This window comes from Rhincodon typus, chromosome 38 (assembly GCF_021869965.1).
Source record: "Rhincodon typus isolate 14 chromosome 38, sRhiTyp1.1, whole genome shotgun sequence".
Taxonomy (NCBI): domain Eukaryota; kingdom Metazoa; phylum Chordata; class Chondrichthyes; order Orectolobiformes; family Rhincodontidae; genus Rhincodon; species Rhincodon typus.
In genome coordinates, this window is record NC_063369.1 from 5,152,239 (window position 1) to 5,160,076 (window position 7,838).

The 7,838-nt window shown below is 47.4% G+C and overlaps 1 protein-coding gene across 1 annotated transcript in view; it reads right to left on the reverse strand.

Annotated features, from left to right (window-relative positions):
* The window catches only part of LOC109916792 (collagen alpha-1(V) chain-like), a 259,059-nt gene that overhangs the window by 49,590 nt on the left and 201,631 nt on the right, over positions 1–7,838 (reverse strand). The window lies entirely within an intron of this gene.

A 7,838-nucleotide genomic window follows, 5' to 3' on the forward strand; every position in this document is an offset into this window, starting at 1 on the left:
TCACACCCACACACTCCATACACACTCACTCACTCCCACCCCCAGACTCTCCATATACACTCACACCCACACCCTCCATACACACTCACACACTCCATACACACACACTCACTCCCACCCACAGACTATACAAACTCACTCACTCAAGCACACCCACAGATTCCACACACACACACACACACACACACGACCCTATACACACTCACTCACAGTCCCAGATTCTACATAGATACATACACACACTCACGGCCCCAGAGCCTATACACACTCACTCACTCATTGACTCTACACACACTCACACCCTCACACTTTAACATGTCGCCCAGCAGGGAAACGAGAAAATTATGTTTTGTCAAAGAAGAACGTTTGTTGCTGGGTAAATTACATCCTTTCCCCTCCCTGCCTCCCCTCTGCCACCCCAACCTGCCCATGCCTTTTCATCTTTTCAGTCTTTCGCTTTCCAATAACAGCTTCCTGCAGGAGGCTTAACAATGTTTCAGGAACTGCAAACACCGAAGGAACTTGCACATAAGCCGGGATTCCAATCTCCTCTTCCGTGTGTGAGTTCTCACATCAATCTCACATAAAAGAGGGCGAGCAGAGGTGAATATAACTCCATTCGAGACACTATTTGCAACTTGGGTGGGAAGGTTAATAAGGTAACCACAGTTATCCACGTTTTGTCTTATTTGTGGTCTGTCTCATCATGTGGGCCCTCTCCTCATCAATGGAAGATATAAGATGGGAGAAGTAAACACTCCTGACTTGACTTGGAATTAGAGTAGAGAAGAAGCGACCATTGGGAGCCAGATTCACCAACCACGGTCACTTTGGAAGTGACTGTCTGCCCACTGGCGTCTTCATATGATCCTTCGTTGTGTCTTCACCACACAACCAAATTAATCTGGGATGTTCAGAACAAGCTGTTTCTGACTTTAGCCACACCTCACCACCCATACCTCCCCTGCAGCACTCCACCCACATTAGTATTTATGCTGCTTTAATGTATAGTTCATCCATAGCTCAGTCAGCAGTCTGTTGTGGCACAATGGGTTGTGGTTCTAGCTCTAGACCAGAAGCTTCTGGGTTCAAGTCCCACCTCAGGACTCAGTGGCCATGCAAGGTGAGCTAAACAGGTTGGCTATCAATCTGAGAATCCTTCTAATATGACTAAGGATTGTTTCTGAGTTGACCAGAACCATGGGCTTGCATTGGTCTTTATGTAATAAAAAGCCATGAGCGAGCGTAATCCTTGTTTTGAGGTCTCCCACATGGGCCTTGTAAAGACGTGTCACAGACTGCACTGATCAGGTGCAGAGTGGGCTTCTAGCTGTCATGGGCTGATTTGTAACATAATTCAGGAGGTCAGCATGCCTCCATTGGACTGTTTCTGTCTTGTGAGTTTCCATCATTGTTTCGTGGACTCACGCTCAACGTGAATAGAGGTCACATAGGCTGAATGGCCTATATCTATCAGAGCACGGTGGCTCGGTGGCTCAGTGGCTCAGTGGTTAGCACTGCTGCCTCACAGTACCAGGGACCCAGGTTCGATTCCACCCTCGGGTGACTGTCTGTGTGGAGTTTGCACATTCCCTCTGTGTCTGCGTGGGTTTCCTCTGGGTGCTCCAGTTTCCTCCCACAGTCCAAAGACTTGCAGGCTGGGTGGATTGGTCATGCTAAATTGCCCATAGTGTTCAGGGGTGTCTGGATTCAGTGGGTTATAGAGGGTCGGTGTGGACTTGTTGGGCTGAAGGGCCTGTTTCCACACTGTAACCTGCACATCTTTGTACTGTGGGAGGAAACTGGAGCACCCGGAGGAAACCCACACAGGCACGGGGAGAATGTGCAAACTTCACACAGACAGTCGCCTGGGTCCCTAATGCTGTGAGGCAGCAGTGCTAACCACTGGACCATCCTGACACGGTTCTATCTTTCTAATCAACCCATTCAGCGATATTATTACACACCTCTGGAGCAGGTGGGACTGGAACCTGGGCCTCCCAGTCCAGAGGGTGGGATGTTACCGCGGTGCCTCAAAACCAGCACAGTTCTACGCTGTACCTTCCCTGTAATTTTAGGAAACTAAAGTTACCTTTGATAAAGCCTTTCAAACTAAGTTATATCAAAAACACGTTCATCAGGTAAGACCTTCTGAAGCAAACATATAGGTTACCTTGACCCTGATAGTGCTTTGCAATGTTATGAAAGGGTTTGATAGGTTAGAGTTTGAACATAAAAGCTGTGCTTGATTTCAACTGTTTTCACAAGTGGGTGGAATGTGGACAAGTTAAAATCTCACACAGCTTTTCTGTTTCCCACCCAAGGGTGAAATGAAAGACCAAAGATGACAACGATCAGAAATTAGGAAGTCTCCAGTAAATCAAGTAGAAAATTTAAGAAAAGCCTCTTCACTCTGAGAGGATAGGAATTTGGAACTCACTCCTGTAATGAGGGTCAGCCAGGTGGACCTCATTGAAACCACATTCCCTGATTGGGGAAGTTAATCAGGTCCAATCAGGGAGCCCTGGCTGACAGATATAGACAGGAATTTCAGCAGTTCTGTTCACTGAGAGCTGGCTCTGAGGAAGCTGGATCAGTGTCAAGGATTCTCCATGTGCAAACGGCAACTTGATATTGGGATACCAGCCTCTATGGAGTTATTTCAACTCCCAGATGAAGAGACTGGAACACAAATGCACTTAAGGGGAAGCTAGATAAATAATCGAGGGAGTAAAGAATGGAAAACTATATAGGCATTGATTGGGTGAATTGAGGTTTGTATGGAACATGAACAACAGCATGTAGTGCTAGGCTGAATGGCCTGTTTCTATAGTTTTGAATAGATCAACTATCCACAGGAGGCCAAGCAATCTATTAGTTAATTTAAGAAAAACTCTGCACAAGTTTGAACTCAAATGTTTCATTGAAAGGCATTAAATTGACAATCAATATTGAGGATTCAGTTAAAGACAACCGTTGGTTACAATCGACTTAAAATCTATTTCATGAAACATGTGAGAGTAAGATCCAAACAAAACAATCATTCCAGGGACAATAATGTCAGATAGTTAGATTAAACCCAAGTACTTCAGAGAAGGCAAGTTCATACTCATAATAGGGTTTGTGGATAGTGAATACAGATCCTGAATATTGCATCTCCATCACCCAACCCGCTTCGAATGGTTTTACAAAGGGTCAGCTTTACATTGCACTGATTGCTCAGTTTATCTGCATGACTGATTAGGTACTTCCCTGGATCCACTTGTATGTTTCAAGGGCAGCTGGTTCACAAAGAGCAACTCCAGGTCACCCTGTCAGTGGCCCAGTGCTTTCAAATACCCCCTGGATTAACCCACTGATGCCTTCTGACAGAACGCCCAACGCTGGCACACGAACCAAAGCGGGCAGCGGAAAGCTGTCTCCATTGTAGAACAGCGGGGGAAATATAAAAGACCTGGCAGTCAGTAGGGTACTGGAAACAAGGTAATGCAAGCACAGATAGGATGATTCAACAACTGATGGGGCATGGGACAGACCACGAACTGTGTTAGAAAGGGCTGAGAAATCAAAGTGGACAAATTGTCCTATATGAAACAACCAGGCTGGGTATACAGTGTCTGTTTCTTCTTTCATGGGATGTGAATGTTGCTGGCAAGGTGAACGTTTCTTGCTCATTTCTAATTCCTCTGGAGTAGGAGACACACTTACTATTTAGAGATAGTAGGAACTGCAGATGCTGGAGAATCTGAGATAACAAGGTGTAGAGCTGGATGAACACAGCAGGCCAAGCAGCATCAGAGGAGCAGGAAAGCTGTCGTTTCCGGCCTAGACCCTTACGCTTTATTCTGTTGGGTTAGGCCTTTGAAGCTTAGAACCTGCCTCCTGGGCTGGGCTCCCTCTTTTGGCTATGTCTGCAACTACATCATGTCAGGCAACAAGCTGCAAATCAGTGAAATTGTTCAGGGGTATATGTAAATGCATATGGACAATTATAATGCATGGGATTGCCTGACAAACCCAACCAAGAAAGAGCTATTTCAGAAGTAATGGATTCTTTCCATTCAATCATAAAGGTTTGCACAGGTCAAAAAGCAAACTGGATGATAGCTTGGCAAAAGAGCGGAGGAAATTAAATCACGTCTCTTCTGGGGATTTTTATCTCTGATGATCTAAGATTTGCAGATGGCAGCGACAGGCAGTAAAGACCAACAGACCCCACAACCAGTCCAAGGAATGGTAATAAAATTGAACCCACTTCTAAAGTACTGTGCACGGTTTATGGGTGCCACGTTACGAGAAAGATGTGAACGCACTGGAGACAGTGCAGAAGCAATTTACTAGAATGGTCCCAGGGATCGGAAACTTCAGCGACGAGGATCAATTGAGGAAGTTGGGACTGTTCTACTTTGGAGAGAAGAAGGCTGATAAGAGATTGAGGTTTTCAAAATCATGAGCAGGGCTTGATAGAGTCAATAGAGTAAAGCTGTTTCTGCTCATAAAAGGAACAAGAATGAGAAGGTGGAGATTTAAAGTCTTGCGCAAAAGAAGCAAGGGTAATGTGAGAAAAAAAACACATTTTTACAAAGCGAGTAGTTAGGAATGCACTGCTTTGAAATGTGGAGGAGGTAGTTTCAATTGGGGCATTCAAGAGGGCTGATGGATGGTTATTTGGATAGAAATGGTGTGCAGGTCTATGGAGAAAAGGCAGGAGATTGGCACTGGGTAATGATGCTCATTTCAAGAGTTAGTGCAAGTACGATGGGCCAAATAGCTAACAATTCAGTGATTCTGTCATTCATAGCAGTCAGACCAAACATTCACCAATATAAATGTGGACAAATTGTAGTTCACAGCTACCTTTCTGGTCCCTGGGCAGCAAGTGGCCCCAGTAAAACAAGATTAACCCTCATTGCAGCTGGCATGCACGAGAATGCCCAGCTTCTCTTTTTAAAGATAGATCGAGGCATTTTGCAAACTGTTCCTGCGTTCAGCGTTAACAAGCACTTTTACTTTCAGTCCCGTGGAAACGGCTAAATAAAAGCCAGATGGAGCAGAGGAGGATAGAGGGAGGAAATGATGGAAGAGGGAGAAGGGAGAGATAGATGAGAGGGAGTCAGAGATGGAGGAAGGCTTGCATTACTAACATCACGAAGTGTCTTCAGATAAATGGAACTGCTTTGAAATGCATTGACCTGCTGTGGAGGAGGGCAAATGCAGCACTAATTTTGAAAATGGTGAAATCCCACAAAAAGCAACAAGCTGGGATATTAGTTAGATCTGACATTACATTTGCAGGAAGGTTAAAACAGCACAAGGGATGCCAATATTCTTCTTCAACTGGTATCCTAGACACTTTAATATCCGCACAGATCATTAGGTCAGATGAACAAGATTAGCTCGTGACCCAATGCGACACTCTCGCTCGGAAATGCACTGTGATGTTAATCTCCGTTAGCTGGTTGCTGAGTCTCAACAGCTCCAATGGCCTGGACTGTTCATTGCAGACAGGCGGCTAGTGATTGTGGGGCATGAGCGACAGTGTCACTATTGGTTCTGCAGTCAGGATTTGGTGATTATTGTATAAGGTAACGGTTCAGAAAGTGTCAGTGATGGAGACTGTATTAGGCTTCACCCAATCTGATGATGTCACACAGGCTTGGGTGGAAAGCCGATGAATCGAGATCCTAACAGAGTCAGATCCATCATCTCTGGTTAGTGTTAACCATTATGCCTAGCTAGTTAATATAACTTGTGCCTATTACTACCATGCAATCCTGTTCACAGAATCCCTGAAGTGTGGAAGCAAGCCATTTGGCCCACTAAGTCCACACCGAACCTCAGAAGAGCATCCCATCCAGCCCCACCCCCAACCTCTTCCTGTATTTCCCATGGCTAATCTACCCAACCTGCACATCCCCAGAACACTATCCAGGGGCAATCTACCCTGGCCAATCCACCTAACCTGCACATCTTTGGACTGTGGGAGGAAACCGGAGCATCCAGAGGAAACCCACACAGACACAGGGAGAACGTGCACACTCCACACAGACAGCCACCTGAGGTTGGAATCAAACCCGGGACCCTGGTACGGTTTGGCAGCAATGCTAACCACTGAGCCACAGTGCCACCTTGCTATTAAGACAAGTGTCTCCTTTTGTTGACACAATCAGTGGTTTATCCTCTATTACTGCTAACTGAACAGGCCTATGGCCTTCTACAGCAAGGAGGAAGCTCTCTACTCCAACCACAAGCCACCAGGGGTCGATCTCACAACACAGCTCAGCGATTATCTCTCAACACAGAACATTGTTCTTTCAATACAATGGACAGGAGTTGTGAAACAGCTCCTTGATATAATGAACATATTACCAGGGTCAAAACGTCTTTTATTCCAAATTCATAGGACGAGTGACCAGTGTAAACTAAGAGTTTGCTTACCCTACAGCTGTAATACCTCTTAGGTTGCCCACATCTGGAGATACATAGGCCAGAGAAAACAAACCCTTCCATTGGCCTCCTACCCTCCCTCGACCTCTTCATCTCCAACTGCCGTCGAGACATCAATCGCCTCAACCTCTCCACCCCTCTCACCCACTCCAACCTCTCCCCCGCAGAACGTGCAGCCCTCCGCTCCCTCCGCTCCAATCCCAACCTCACCATAAAACCCGCGGACAAGGGAGGTGCAGTTGTAGTATGGCGCACTGACCTCTACATCGCCGAGGCCGGACGCCAACTCTCCGACACCTCCTCCTACCGCCCCCTTGATCATGACCCCACCCCTGAGCACCAAACCATCATCTCGCAAACCATCCACAACCTCATCACCTCAGGTGACCTCCCACCCACGGCCTCCAACCTCATCGTTCCCCAACCTCGCACTGCCCGCTTCTATCTCCTTCCCAAAATCCACAAACCTGAATGCCCTGGTCGACCCATTGTCTCCGCCTTCTCCTGCCCCACCGAACTGATCTCCAACTATCTCGACTCCATTTTCTCCCCCTTGGTCCAGGAACTCGCTACCTATGTCCGTGACACCACCCATGCCCTCCACCTCCTCCAGAACTTCCAATTCCCCGGTCCCCAACACCTCATCTTTACCATGGACGTCCAGTCCCTCTACACCTGCATTCCCCATGCAGATGGCCTTAAGGCCCTCCGCTTCTTCCTGTCCCGCAGGCCCGACCAGTCCCCCTCCACTGATACCCTCATCCGCTTAGCCGAACTCGTCCTCACACTCAACAACTTCTCTTTCAATTCCTCCCACTTCCTACAGACAAAGGGGGTAGCCATGGGTACCCGTTTGGGCCCAAGCTACGCCTGCCTCTTTGTAGGTTACGTGGAACAATCCCTCTTCCGTACCTACACCGGCCCTAAACCCCACCTCTTCCTCCGTTACATTGATGACTGTATCGGCGCCGCCTCGTGCTCCCACGAGGAGCTCGAACAGTTCATACACTTCACTAACACCTTCCACCCCAACCTTAAGTTTACCTGGACCATCTCTAACACCTCTCTCCCCTTCCTGGACCTCTCTGTCTCCATATCGGGCAACCACCTCGAAACCGATATTCATTTCAAGCCCACCGACTCCCACAGCTACCTAGAATACTCCTCCTCCCACCCACCTTCCTGCAAAAATGCTATCCCCTATTCCCAATTCCTTCGCCTCCGCCGCATCTGCTCCCAGGATGAGGCATTCCACTCCCGTACATCTCAGTTGTCCTCGTTTTTCAAGGACCGTAACTTCCCCTCCTCGGTGGTCGAGAACGCCCTCAACCGTGTCTCCCACATCTCCCGCACCTCATCCCTCACACCCCGTCCACGCAATAAGAACCAAA